Source organism: Aricia agestis, chromosome Z (genome assembly GCF_905147365.1).
Source record: "Aricia agestis chromosome Z, ilAriAges1.1, whole genome shotgun sequence".
Classification (NCBI taxonomy): Eukaryota; Metazoa; Arthropoda; class Insecta; order Lepidoptera; family Lycaenidae; genus Aricia; species Aricia agestis.
In genome coordinates this window covers 2,470,061-2,485,929 of record NC_056428.1, presented here as the reverse complement: position 1 = coordinate 2,485,929, position 15,869 = coordinate 2,470,061, and the positions used below count along the sequence as shown (strand labels likewise).

Sequence of the window (15,869 nt, the reverse complement as noted above, 5' to 3'; positions counted from 1 at the left end):
GGACCCGCCTAATGCCGCGTCCTACTTTAACAAACGAGAAATGACGTTGTTAGAGCAGGACGTGGCATTCTCAGCCGATTGTTTGAGTCTCAAAACAGTTTCGTAGTAGGCGGTAGGCCTACAGAACCGTACATTCTTTAAGGATGGAATCAATCCTAAATTCGTTTACGGACCTCAAAGCATCTCAATCATTAAAGTCGGTTACGCGGCTTAAGCTTTTAATTGGTGGATTAGTATTTAGAACATTCTTCCTCTTTTACTTTTCCCTTCACACATGCTCCTATTTTGAAGACGGGTCAAGTATACCTAAGTTTTCTTTTTACGTCATTTCCTTACTCATTGTGTTTTTATGGTTCCGTAGTCAAATAATAAAAAAAACGAAACCCTTTAGGGTTGATTCAGACCGCAACGCGACGCGTAGATGGATTTTTAAATTTATATGGATTTGACAGATTTGCAAGACTACTGACAGAAATCTGTCAAATCCATACAAATGTATGCCGCGCGTATGTTATTTGTAATGTTGTGGTCTGAATTGACCCTTAGGTATACGTTCGTCGTGTGATTAAAGCTTAAAAATTAAAATTGATTATTATCACAGTTTAGCTTTAATCGCGTGGTTTGAGCGCGGCAACTGAATCAAGAAATTCCGTAACGAAAAACACCTAACTCCGACCGTATAGCGGTGTTGCCATGCATCGTCTAACGTCGTTTCAGTTCAGCAGACTTCAACACGGTGTTTGTATGCGTGCGACTAGACGTATACTAAAAATAATTAATAAGTTGATAAAGCTTAACCACAGCAGTCCCCGAGAGCCACACGTATATATTTGTTACTATGCCTACTTAGTGGCCCCTGACCAAGATAAGGCTAGGAACCTTTGTCCTTAATGCTGTCATACCTACATGTACAGTGTATGCAAGTATTTCAGTGGAGAGCCTCACGAACAGCCAGGACATTAATTAAACCCGACTTTACGTGGTATGTAAAATTCCTCACGCTGTTACGTTCTCATCAACGTATTTCCCAAGGAATTCCATCATCATCAGCTACCAGGCTATGAATAGTGCGCGATATTTTTGTGCTAGCTAATATATGAAATTCTCGTGTCACAGTTTTCGTTGCCATACTCCTCCGAAACGGCTTGACCGATTCTCATGAAATTTTGTGAGCATATTGAGTAGGTCTGAGAGTCGGCCAACATCTATTTTTCATACCAAAAAATTATTTATATGGCAAAACAACGTTTGCCGGGACAGCTAGTATACTATAATATGCTAGCTATTATATTATAGCTTTAGACGTAATATCTAAATAGAAAGATATTACTTAAGTTCATAAACTTTACTGCAGAGAAACTTTTTGCTGCAAAAAAGGATTTCTTGTTTTTCCTGGGAGTCAGAGTATTTTACATTTTAAGACCATTTGCCATATTTAATTGCATCCAAATCAGTTTTAAGAGTGGAGTCGTGACGGAAATAAAAACAGTAGTTTAGTGTTTTTACCCCAGAGTCCAGACCGTCAAAATTGTAAAGCCTTCCTTCAGGCGCAGTCGAATAAAATTGTAGTTGCATACACACACACACACACACACAAACACACGCACACACACACACAAACACATAAGTATTCAGTAGCTGTCATAACAAATGGTGTTTTGGAAAACTATGCCAAGTTATCTTTATGGCCAAATTGCATGAATCACCATTATTAGAGTACCAACTTCATACGGAGGCAATCTTTTACGTTATCTAGTTTTTTTCAACTGCACCTAGTTTGGAGTTTATTACTTACCAAATAATGTATTAGTTATTATCATAATTATTATTAACTTAGGGTCAATTCAGACGCAACGAACGGAACAGTCTTATTCATTTATAATACGAAATATATGCCCGACCACGTAGTGTGGTCGTGGTGTGGTCGTGGTGTGGTTGTGGTAGGTACGCGGTTGGCCCAGTCGGCAAAAACTAGTAATACACAAGCTAGCCAAATAGTTCTTATCAATTTTACTGTTAAAACTTATATTTTAGTAACACATTAACCTAGCAATTAAGATACAATTGAATGAAAATGTTACCAACAACCCTCGACTTACAAACATAATATTTCTACAAAGTGAAAAAAGAGCTACGCAATCTGGTACAGATCTAAAACTTTTAACTGCTAATAAAACTTGTGGATTTTATCGCGCGATGTAAGACTGTAAATCGACTCTTTAAACTGACGACATTTTTATTAAAGTTTCATCGATAAAAACACTGGTTTTATTAACTCTCTCTACTGATTACTTTCACTAGGTTTAAGGTTAGTTCTAGGAGATATTATATTTTATCCACGGGCCAATAATTATTTAGTACCTAAGGAATGATTCGAAATAGATCGCAGAATTTGTGGGTGTGGGTCAGCGTTGCCAGACGTCCCGATTTTGGCGGGACGTCCCGATTTTTTCATCAAAATTAATCTGTCCCGCGCGGGACAGATTCAGTCCCGCTTTTCGGGGAAAGTCCGAACGTACGTGCAGCCTGCTGAGAAAGAAAGGTGCTTAATGAAGATAAGAGTGTGGGAGGTAGAGGGGAGGGATTTTCTTTGGCTACTTTAGCTATCTATTGTCACGTAAACGTGATTTTAACGCCAATTTATAGATAAAAATTTAAAAAAAACTTTTGATTTTATATATCGTTATTTTCGTTGTCCCGCTTTTGACTGAAGAATCCCGCTTCTTTACTCAAAAAGTTCCAAAGTCCCGACTTGGCGCAAAAAAAATCTGGCAACGCTGGTGTGGGTATAATATTATGTAAAGCTAGTGGCTATAGAGTAAGAGCCAAGGGGCAGCCAGAACTTGATCATTTTATGACAGCTTTTCCGAATATTAAAGAATAAGCAGACACTATGGAGTATGGAGTTTAGGTTGCTGTTACTTTCATCCTAATATTGGAGTCCAAAGCAGTTATTTCTAGCAATTTCATCAAGGCAGCTGTGGCACAGTTCTTACTAGTACGGCTGCCAATGTTTCCTATATCAGTGTAATTTGTTTATATGTATTAGTTCCTCGCATTGTTAAAAATTGTAACAAAATTGAACAATAAAAATATATCTTAATTATCTTGTCCGTCTTATTTCTAACGAATAAAGTCGAAATCCCAAAGTCTTTCGCACTGTTTACCGCTCTCTAAAGGTAGTTTTCCGATCCTTACAACTTGGACCGCAACCGACAAAAAATAAAATAAAATGCTACGTTATGACCTAGGCTTTTCGGTTTCATTTTCTACCGACATCGGTCTACGCTGCTTTGCCTCACGCCGACGCTGCTTTGTAATGGCGTAAAGCAAAATGAAACCTACAGTGTGGGTCATAAAAAGGCATTTCAATTGAATTTGTGTCGGTCGCGGTCGCAAGGATCGGAAAGCCACCTTTTATATCCTGTTACCTATTCATAAATCGTCACCATTTTCTCTTATATTTAACCGGATTAGTTAAGCTGGATTGAGGTAGACACTAGACACTGTCACGAGATTAACTCTTTGACTCAAAGGTCGATCTAATTTTAATTGAATAAAAAGGTTATCGATGACAGTAGGGGGAAGTGATTTAATTCCATTATCTGGTTAGGGAGGCCCACGCTTACCCCGAAAGGTAATAGATTATGCCTTCTTGGAATGATGAGGAGTTTCCCAGATATTGTGACAAGACAACGAATCTTAAGAGATTCTTAATACTGACGACTGTCAGAAAATATAAAAATGATAAGGAAAAAGTGTTTTTGCCATATAAAAAATGTGTATTAAGGAAAAAGTCTTTTTACTTGGCTTATAAGTGTCATTTTGTGGCGCTTGACAGATTCAACGGCGAAATGCTTTCTGCAAAGAAATTACTCAGATAGGTCATTTTCTAGAACCGTCTTATCACCTGATTTTCAGAAGTTAATGCTCAATTCAGACCGCAACGCGACGCGTAGATGCATTTCTAAATTTGTATGGATTTGACAGACTTCAAGTGCGTGAGACGTCATGCCAATCTGTCAATTCAATACCTACAAATAGGAATGCATTAGAAATGCATCTACTTGTCACGTTGCGATATGAATTGACCCTAAGGCCGAAATATGAAGACCGAATGAAGACGTAAGTGGATCAAGTGAGTAACTATAAAGAAAATGACTTGAAGTAAAAAAATGTGGATTCTAGTAAAAGCCAGATATATTAGCCAGATGATAAAGGTAGGTTACAAGATTTGTTCAAAAAAAACAAAAAATGAGTAATTGGCCATATGCTATAAGTTATAACACTTATAACTATAGCTCTATATTAAAATAAAATAATAAAAAATAAAACATCTGTTTATTCAAAAAAGGTATTATAAATACAACGTTGGGACTACGGTGCCTACCACCGGTTCGGGAACTAGCAAAATAAACTCACACGGGGCCATCTTTACCAAAAAGATGGGAAAATTATCCACTTCATCCACCTGCGAGCTCGTCTTCAAATACGAGTGATGATGATGATGGCTGCAGGCTGCTGATTAAGAGCTCACCTGACTCTAAAAATCAAACATCGTCCTTCTCTCTTCACACTCACGCCCGTCTTTCATATGCCAGGTGAAAAAGGACGGCGCGGAATCATCGCCGAGTTAGTTTTACTTGAATAAAAGACGAACTATAATGATTATGAAAAAAGTGTTTTGAGCAAATTTAGGTTTTATCAATACCTTTTTAGATATTAAAAAATATTAAAGAAAAGACAGCAAACTTCGAAGATCCAAGCGAAAATGTGTCTTAAACAAGGTTTTTTGTAAAAAAGAAACTATCGAGCATTTTTTTAGTAATCGTGTTTTCGTCTTGAGCATTTAATCTTTATGAACTGAAGATACTTGTGTCAAAAAATCAGTTTTCTAGACCTTACAGATTTTGAGATCTAGGTTAAAGTATGTAGTCAAGTTAGGGTCATATGGGCTCTTAACCTGAAGGTGCCCTGTTGACCCGTGTAATGTCATTACCCCTAATACTGGGGTAGTATCATCGTCATCATTCTCATGGATTGTTTTTTTTTTAAATTAAATCTAAAATAGTCAATACTTCAAACGGGGAGCTGACAGAAGAAGGTAATTATTAAAATTAGGTCGAATTTCAATCATTGATGGGCTATCTCTTGTTTAAGTAAATCGTTACTTCCATACTTTCATATCCATACTAATATTATAAATGCGAAAGTGTGTCTGTCTGTCTGTCTGTCTGTCCGTCTGTCTGTCTGTCTGTCTGTCTGTCTGTTACCGATTTTGCTGAAATTTGGTGTGGAGATACTTTGAGTCCCGGGAAAGGACATAGGATACTTTTTATCCCGGAAAAATGTACGGTTCCCGCGCGATAAACGAGTTTTGGCGCAATGGAGTTGCGGGCGTCATGTAGTACATAATATATCTGGTTGTTATCTCGCGGTGTAGACGCCATTTCGCGTTTGGGCGAATTTAAATCCAGTCTAAAACTATCTGTATATCCCTAGGTCTTATTTAGTTAGAAAACGAGAAGCAGCTTTTAATGTCACTTTAGAACCTAAACAGAAACTCTAATTAAGGTTTTTAAATTAGAATTCCTAATTGGATGGGTGTTCTGGATAATCTTAACATTGAATAGGTAACAGATAGACTACTCGAGGACGGCTAAACCGATTTGGAACATTTTAGCCTCGAAATATTCGTGAAAGTCCAAGGAAGGTTTTTATTACGAGGGAAGTACAAAGTTCACCGAACTACGATCAACGTTCTACAACAGTATATTTTTTGAAATAATCCTACTAATATGTTTATACAGATTATAGCAGATAAGACTACCTGAGCCGGCATATTATGCCTTTACTTTGTGGGAATAAGCTGGAGAGCCTCAAAGGATAATTTTGCAATAGAGCCAAGACTCTACATTTCATATAAAGACGTTTTTAAAATATAAAATATAGATGGTAGCCAAGTCTTAAACCGAAACGCTTGCTTATACTTTCAACATAATCGGTCCAGCCATTTCAGTGGACGACAACAAACACCGCGACACAATTTTATATATTTAACGAGCTTTTGCCCGCGGCTTCGCTCGCGTTAAGAAGTATTATTATATACAAACTTTCATCCCCTATTTTAACCCCTTGGGGGTAGAATTGATCAAAATCCTTTCTTAGCGGATGCCTACGTCATAACATCTACCTGCATGCCAAATTTCAGCCTGATCCGTCCAGTGGTTTGGGCTGTGCGTTGATAGATCACTATGTCAATCAGTCAGTTACCTTTGAGTTTTATTTATATATATAGATAATATTAAAATCTATATTATAATAATAAGATAATAAATGTGTAAGTTCGTAAAGTTCCTAACTTTATCTAGATCGCGATAGTAGAGTTACAACTTACAACTTATAAAGTAGTATACAAAACTAACGATCAGATATTTGTGAACTCACGATAATATAACGTCGAAGTTCATAATTATTTCCATTGAACTCGGAAGTTCATGACCTCAATAAACTATCCATAAAAACAAGGTGTTTACTACGGAAATATTATTTGTTACAAAAAATATCTATCTCCTTCCTTTTGATAAACAAAGCCTTTTGCCAAGACGTTTTCTTTATCTTCTTTATAGAATCACAGATCAAAATGTATCGAATTGATATTAAAGTCGAACGTCAACAGTCAACACGCTTATGTCAATTCCATACATTTCGATTGACGATTCTATAAAGAAACGATAAAGAAAAAGTCTTGGCTAAAACGCAAGATTTAGGCACATTGTGTACAGACGTTAAACAAAATATGTTATTGTCTGGCATGCCACTTTTCTATCAGACAAAGCCAAAATATTGTGTTTTTTTTTTATAGGTAGTTGGAGAAATATTTTCCCAATATCGAGTTGTAGGCTATAGCCGAATTAAAATAGAGGCTGCATTAAAAGCTATCGTACTCATTTATTTCATTATTAAAAAGTGTATCTTTATAAAATTTCTAGTAAACCTGTTAAAGGGACTAAAAATATAAATCTTTTTTATCCCAAAAACGAAATAAATCATCACATTTATCACCTGTTTGCAAACGTTAATCCAGAGTTTTAAAATTAAATATCTGGTAGAGCCCGTCATATTTTACAGATCCAGTCCACAACAGATAACATAAGCCTTTAACACCGCGATAAGTATGACATAAATACGGTATGTCGGTCATATTCAGTATGATCGCCAAAATTGGTGATTGACCAGTTTCAAAACTTTATCTAATCATCAGGACGTTTAAAAAATAATTCAACTTAATAAAGTGACCATTATTTATTTATGAATGTATGTTTGAAAATTTAATTTTATCAAAATAGGAAAACTTATCCTCCAGTATTATAATTTAAAAATATTGTTCATGTTAACTAATTTGATGAATAATTTTCATTTGAAAATTATCCAAATTATCTGAATGCCCAATTCAGTCTGTTACACATTTTCTAATTGAATGAAAAGCTTCATTATACCCGAGAGTCTAATTTGCTATTTATTCAAATTTACCTAAAAGTTTAATTATATTTAAACCTCCGACAAAAAATAGGGGTGTTATAAGTTTGACGTGTCAGCCTGTATGTGTGTGTGTCCTTGGCATTGTAGCATCACACGGCTGCATGGTCTGATTTTGATCTAGTTTTTATGTTCGAAAACTGACATTATCGAGAGTGTTCTTAGCTATAGTGTATCATCATCATCAGTGAGTGGACACTCACTGCAAAACAAGATAAAACCAAAATTTGGTTTTATCTACTTCAAATTTCACACCACAAGTATTCGGTTGACCTTTGTCCATTAAAGACATTAGGCTTATAGCTTTGCGGCCATCACTCTTCTGGGCCATAAAACTCAGATAAATTAGTAGGAGTGTCAGCTAATCCAGTGGCCTGTTTCGAAGAGGAATGATAGGGCTGCCAAATATGAGATATATTATGTTTGTTTACGGTACTCCTTAGTTCTGTCTACTGTGCTATATTAGCACAGTAGACAGAACTAAGGAGTATGTTGACTTCAAAAGTTCTAACAAACGGGCGAATACGCGAGTTGGGCGTGACTGTCACTTTCAACAATATTATTGTTTAAACGCATTTTACTCGCGCGCCGGCCGATATGACGTACTACTTCAAATAAATAAATTTCGAGATTTCTTCTGAGTCGTTAGTTCTGTTTACTCTGGTATTAGTATGAAAATCCTGACAACATACTAATTTTCTCGAGAATATTGCCTAGCAACACATTTAGCTGTTCATTTTTAAATGATTATATTTGTAACAAACTTCCAAGGAGGAGGTTATATTAAAACTTTTAAGTAATTAAAGACATGAGGAGAAAAAGCAGGTAAGTAACATTAAAAAAAGAATGGCATTTTTTTACATAAATGGAGCCTTTAGGACCGGCAAAATTATTAAAATTGAAAAAAATATATTTTTTTAATGAAATAACGGGGCAAACGAGCAAACGGGTCACCTGATGGAAAGCAACTTCCGTCGTCCATGGACACACGCAACATCAGAAGAGCTGCAGGTGCGTTGCCGGCCTTTTAAGTGGGAATAGGATTACAGGGTAGGGGAGGTAAGGAAGGGAATAGGAATGGAAGGTTAGGGAATTGGGCCTCCGGTAAACTTACTCACTCGGCGAAACACAGCGCAAGCGCTGTTTCACGCTGGTTTTCTGTGAGCCCGTGGTATTTCTCCAGTCGAGCCGGCCTATTCGTACCGAAACATGGCTCTACCATGTATATAACCAGATATGTTACCCAGAGATGAGTGAACTTACCTACAAGTTACAAGGTTTAATTCAAATTCTTATTAGGTAAAAAAATATATATATCCACAGCCGAATATATAACCTCCTCCTTTTTGGAAGTCGGTTAAAAAGTGAATATAATGTCCTTATGTTATAAAATGTTAGTAATGGTTCTTCCACTCACGTCATTAATGATTATGTGCGGCTGTGGATACGTTCCCAGTTCTCACTGAAGCAAATATCCACGTAAATCGTAGCCTTATTTCCGTAACCGCTGTTCAGCGATGCGGGCGGTCACGTGTTTTATCCGATGAATAAATTTAAATCGCTAGCTACCGATCGACGGTGCAAAATATACGATACGATAACTTTAAAGTTTAAACCTTTCGTTAAATGAGTATTTTTTATATTTTTGCAGCATATTTTTTGTGGAGTTGTGCAATTTTTGGGATGGTGTCAAGACATCTTACCTTATCAAAAATTCGTAAGACGCTCAGTAGACCGTCTCGGCGTGTCTAGTACTCGAAGTAACTCACACTTTGTACCTATGTTTTTGCTGTGTTCTGCATTTCACTTTTTCCGGCCACCTCAGAGTGTATTTTAAGCTATTGCATCGTTTTTATCGCGGGCTTTGAGCGCGACGACTGAATCAAGAAATTCCGTAACGAAAAAACCTAACACGCCCCGCTCCAACCGGCAAAGCGGTGCGGCGTTGTCACACCGTATGCGTTGTATGCGTGTAGACTAGCCATAAGTTATTCAATGGCTTTACCGGGGCAGTCCCCGAGTGCCACACGTATTTTTTTTAATAAATAACTAGCTGCCCCGGTAAACGTTTTTTGCCATATAAATTATTCCGCCCATAAGTATTATTTTATTGAAGTGACCATCCCACCTATACCCACGGGTCACGACTCGCGGACCCGTCCCACAAACAATGGTCACCGTCGGTCTCGAGTTGTAATAATTTACTATTATTTATTCAACAAATTATTTAATGCACTTATCTATAAAAAGTAGCCAGTAGCAGATTCTCAGACCTGCTGAATATGCATATAAAATTTGGTAAAAATCAGTAAAGCCGTTTTGGAGGAGTAATCACTAATCAGTAAGGTAACTAACATTGTTATACGAGAATTTTATATAAAGATGGATTTCAATGCAATACCCAGAAATTTGAGTACAGAGTACAGACCGTCCTACGGTTCGTGGAAATACTGCAAAATATGACTGTCGCTTGACTGATTGTGATCAATTAGAAAAGGTATGCTCACGCATTCCATTGTAGACTACGAGGAATGCGGCCGTTTGTGCTTCGAACAGCCATCCAAAATGGCGTCGATCGGAACAGAGGGCGCTACTAGCACATTAACACAGTAGTTCACAGATACAGTTCCAGTAGGTGTCATTTTTCAATCCAGTCCAATATCCAGCACTGCTGGACGATACGACAAAAGATGCAACCCGGCTTACATCGTTTTGTAACAATATAGTCAATGTAGTCTAGATGTATTTACTTGATGTAAGCTTTGTATTGATTGAACCCAAAAAATTGAGGACAAATTTTAAACCGAAATATTCCATGTATCATTTTGCTGTGAGTTGTGACCCAAGCTTGACGCTCCCCCTACGGAGATGCCGTAATTTACCGTTTTAAGAGCCTTATTAACTCATAATTTAAAAGCTACAAAATTATAATAAAAATACAGCAATAGCTAATCTTCAGTTTCTTTCATAGTTATTAATTTCCTATTTTTGTTTTTTATACTCATGATAATTGATATCAGCTTCTTTCAGTATCTCCCTAAAAATTACGGTTATTTTACAATTTCATTAACTACATAGTACATACCATACTGGAAGTTTGATTTTTTTTTAAGGTCAATTTTTAAATAAGATGAGTAAAAAAATTGGATTTTGGCGCGATCTCGGCAACGCGGTAAATGTATGGTCAAGGTCTTTTGCTCAGGGGATGGCCTTATGTAAAACATTTTTAAACTCATTTTTTTAAAGTTGACGTACAGGATAAAGCGTTTTGTCCTACAGTTTTGGCGCCAGCTACTTTTGCACACTCGTAGGGAGATCGCAGACGACACACTTTTCGCGCCATGCCGACTGTATCAGCGCCGCAGACTCGATCGCACAAAAGTCTGTCGTCTGCGATCTCCCGCGTTGTGCGAAGCTTTCAAATGAAGCGTATAGGGACAAACAGCCATCAATCAAAATGCAGTAAAATAAAATTTATACTAGCGGGAAGGTTATTTTGGTGAGTTGTTTACAGTACACTCGTTAGCAAGGACAGATAAACTAAAATATTTTGACTACTCGTACGTATAAAAATAATATACTTACTGTACTGTTGTAATTGTTGAAAAAACACCACGAAAATACTGTGTAATAAAACTTGGCGATATAATAATATTATGATGGAATAATGGAGAATTATATTCGACAGCTGGTAGAAAAATTTTATTAAGTTGTCTGAGCAAATTTTTTATAAAGAAGTTAAAAAAAAACAAAATATAAATCCCGGGAATATATTATAATATTTCTGTCACTCAAGAGTCAAGACTCAAGCTGCACTAATTAAGATTTTGTTGTATAGTTAAGGTTAGGTTAACCTATTATGGTTTGACATTAAATAAGGTAGGTTAACCTATTATGGTTTGACATTAAATAAGGTGAATCATCTACAATTTCTACGAATAAAATAGTTTTCAGGGTTCCGTACCCAAAGGGTAAAAACGTGACCCCATTACTGAGACTTCGATGTTTTTGGAAATTTATTGTTTGGAATTTTCACAGATTGTGTATTTCTGTTGCCGCCGCTATAACAACTAACACTAAAAACCTAATATAACAAAACAAAAATTTTGAAAATCTGTTGGTTCACAAACATACAAAAAAATATATCCACAGCCGAACATATTAACCTCCTCGTTTTTTGGAAGTCGCTTAAAAACAAAATAAAATAAATATTTTAAGGGTGGCTTCCATACAACGAACGTTATTTTTTGACCTTTTTTGCTCTTAGATATCAATAACTTAGTGATTATTAATAATATTTAAATAAAATAAAAATTTAAGGGGGGCTCTCATACAAAAACACAATTGTTGGCCTTTTTTTCGTCTATAACGGTACGGAACCCTTCGTGCGCGAGTCCGACTCGTACTTGGCCGTTTTTTTTTGAAATATTTTTCGTAGGTGATCATTGATAATTAGATGGTACCCGGAACTACGTCAGACTAAAGGTCAATTCAGACCGCTACGCGACGAGGCGAGGCGTGGACATGGACAACATAAATTTAGAAATGCATCTACGCGTCGCGAATCGCGATGCGGTCTGAATCAACCCTACGTACTATGTAGTGTCAAAATTCGTTTATCGTGCGGGAATCGTACTGTATTTTTTTTTTTTGAGACGAAATGTATAATCCTAGATGATTTCCGAGACTCAAAGCATGTCCATACCAAATTTCAGCAAATCTGTTCAGCGGTTCGGGCGTGAAGATGTAACAGACAGACACACTTTCGCATTTATATATGGATAATTACCTTACATAATGCACTATGAATTAAAATATATACCCCGATGCCCAAGAATAGCGTCCCGGAAATATTTTAACCGCCATTTCTGTGAAAACTTTTTTAGTTTCCCAACAAACCTGAAGTTAAACGGGTGTTAAATTATAGTTAATAGACGTTATAAGGTTAAATGTTACCTAGGATCGAGCAAGAGCAACTTTAGAGCAATTTGTTGGGCAATCTGCCAACGTGAGTCTTGAAAGTTTCAAATGCAACTTTCGTATTCAGGCATTGTTGAAAGCATATTTTATTTAAGAAAACAATTAACGTAAATTATAATTCTTAATGAAATATTTTCATTTAATAAATACTATTTTTAGGGTACCGTATCCAAAGGGTAAAACGGGAGACTTCGATATCTGTCCATCTGTCCGTGCGTCCGTCTGTCTGTCTCCAGTCTGTAACTCAATAACCACTATAGCTAGACTTCTGAAATATTCACAGGTTATGTATTACTGTTGCCGCTATAACAATAACAAATACTAAAAACAAAATAAAGTTAATATTTAAGAGGGTCCTATAAAACAAACGTGACTTTTTTGGCCTTTTTGGCTAACTAAGAGCCGCCCTACACCGGAATGGCAGCGACGAGGCGAGCACTTTCAGTGTCATAATATGATTTTAAATTTTATCTTCATTAATGTAATACATAGTATCGCTTGAGAAGTCTACGGCCAATCGTGGCCGCCGACGGCCGCGATTTCTCAAGCGATATTTTATATTAGTATTATAATAACGAAGATAAAGTCTAAAATCACATGACACTAAAAGGACTCGCCTCGCCGCTGCCATTCCGGTGTGGCGCGGCCCTTATACATGATGGCAACATCTACTGCACTGTACGCACTTAAAATTTTCACAAAATCCTCAAATATATATACATACAGTGTGTTAGTGTAGACACCGTTATCCTTGACACCATTTTTAACCCCCGACAAAAAAGAGGGGTGTTATAAGTTTGACGCGTCTGTCTGTCTATTTGTCTGTGTGTGTATCTGTCCGTGGCATCGTAGCATCCAAACGGATGGACCGATTTTGATCTAGTTTTTTTTGTTTGAAAGCTGACAAGATCGAGAATGTTCTTAGCTATAATTCATCATTATCAGCCAGCTCAGTGCTGGACAATCAGGGTTTATCTGGTTCATGAAAGGCCGTTAGCAACTTGTATTCGTTTCGATGGGTTTTATATTTCATTCTAGTTCGTGACGTTTGTCAATAAACAATATACGTATACACATATTAATGGAAAGTTGACCTGGTGCTGCAGCATTACCTGGTAATCAATAGGATATCCAACTCCTCACCAACATAGAGCAGAGGTTTCGTGTTTGGGCTCATTTTAATTGCGACAATCAGTAGCAAGTAGATAGTAAATATTTACATGCTGCTGCTGCAGCATCACCTGGATTCTATAGGAGCCGAGCTTCGTATGAACCCAAAGTGGGGATTTCATGTTTGGGCTCCTATTAACGGCCTCATCGAAAAGGGCATTGATAAATGGTAATCATAAGAATATGACTATGTTGATAGGAATTATTCTGCACTATAACCAACACAGGTTTAAAAAATATTGAATAAATTTAAATTAAAAAATTTAAAAAAGGTTTTTTAATTTAATTTTTTATATTTTAAAATGTCCCTACAGGCTTAAATAACCTTTGAATCATCAGTGCTTTATATTATGGAAGCTTCTTTGGGATATACTAAATATCCCCTTACTTAATCTGACAGACCCGACGACATTACAATATTTAAAAAAAAATTACCCACCACGTGAGAGATCTGATTTCTATACCATGATAACTAATGTCGGAAGCCGATGCAAGCCTAATCTGACACGCTCGAGCTACTCCCGAAATCCCCTCTTCCCCTCCCAACTATAAATAAAATAAATAATCCCATACAAAAAACACAATTTTCCCTAGTTTCCTCTTGATCGGCACGGAACCCTTCATGCGCGAGTCCGACTCGCACTTGGCCGATTTATTTATGTTTGTTCGCAGATACTTCGTCGCTTGTGAACCGATTTTCAAAATTATTTTGTTGTTCTATAAGATATTGCCCGTAATTAGTACCATGCTTACAAAGTTCTTATGATGCAATCCATATTGTAAAAACTATATCTATACTAAAATCCACGTAGGTAACTTGAACACAGCTGGCAATATGAAGTACCTTATTCGTGGCTTATACTATAGTGATATAAACCGATAATGATGTTTATAGAGATAATATCTAATGATGGCGTAATACAGCTAAGTACGAGTAGCATAAGTGCGTACACAAAATTACTTTTACGAGCGATTCCCAAAAATATTTATCGCTCGGCCATTATCGACCTTATTGCTTTCACATTAGCGCCGTTATCTCATTAATTCGGGCTTACGAGGTTCCTTAAGCTGGTAATCTGTCTGTTTGACTCGCGAACAATACGTTTTTTACGCGGTAATAAACCCAAAATAGCGTAGTCATGGCGTTAATGTTTTACCCGAGGTAGAAAAGTTTAAAATTGAAAGCGCGCGGAGTGAGGAAACCGTTGATGAAGCTGGGGGTCAACCATGAATTACGTTAAGGTGAATATCCGATCCTCGCGGCACACGACGGCAACCTAAGAGCTTGTCCATACCAGGGATGTTGTGGTCTGTGGATCCAGATTTTTTCATATCCGCGGATGCGAATGCGGATATGGATTTTTAGTGGTTCACATCCGCGGATGCAGATGCGGATGAGAATGTTTCGGATCCTTTATAAATATAGTATATAAATTAAGAATTAAAATAATGAAAAAGTATTATTTTCATTTTCATGAATGTGTTACAAATAATAGTACAGGTTCCTAAAACAATTTTTGCTATTTGTTGTTATTACTATCAAGCTAATTTTCTGCTTAATATTTATAGGCAGAAGATCATACAAACAAAATATCTGAAGTTGATTTAAATTAACACATTTATTTTAGCACATTTTAACACATTATGATAGTTAAAACAGTATTTAAATAAAGCCATGCAATTTGTCATCATTCATTCTTTTGCATGATGTAAAAGAATAAAATTAATGATTATAATGATGAATCCAAGGTTCATTTAAGTCAAAATCTATTTTAGTATATGTACACGAACCTAGGTAATACGGCTTAAGTGGTTTCAATCAGCATGTAATCAGATTTTAGTAATGCATTCGATTTCATTAGCAAACCTATATTTGCAGTTTGCGTTGACAGGAGATGTACTTACAAAAGCTAATAGATATCCTAGGTTAGCCACCATGATAATAAAATAGGCTATACAAGTTGACGCTCTTGCCTTTTTCGTTGGGCCGATTCGTTTATCGCGGGGTAAACGTCCATTTTTCTGGAAAAAAAAAGCCATCCTCTGTCCTTTCCCGGGACTTCGACCGAGACCGGGGAAAGTACCTTCATACCAAATTTCGGTAATTACTAGTGGTTTGAGCGTGAAGAGGTAACAGACAGACAGACAGACACACTTTCGCACATATAATATTAGTATGG

General features: G+C 36.6%; 1 long non-coding RNA gene across 1 annotated transcript; it reads right to left on the bottom strand.

The window, feature by feature from the left end:
- Window positions 1-691: 691 nt before the first annotated feature.
- Window positions 692-15,567, bottom strand: LOC121739291. Its single transcript, XR_006037424.1, has 3 exons — window positions 15,557-15,567; window positions 5,745-5,748; window positions 692-765 (listed from the first exon to the last, which is right to left on the bottom strand). It is a non-coding gene; the product is annotated as an uncharacterized LOC121739291 (long non-coding RNA).
- Window positions 15,568-15,869: the final 302 nt, after the last annotated feature.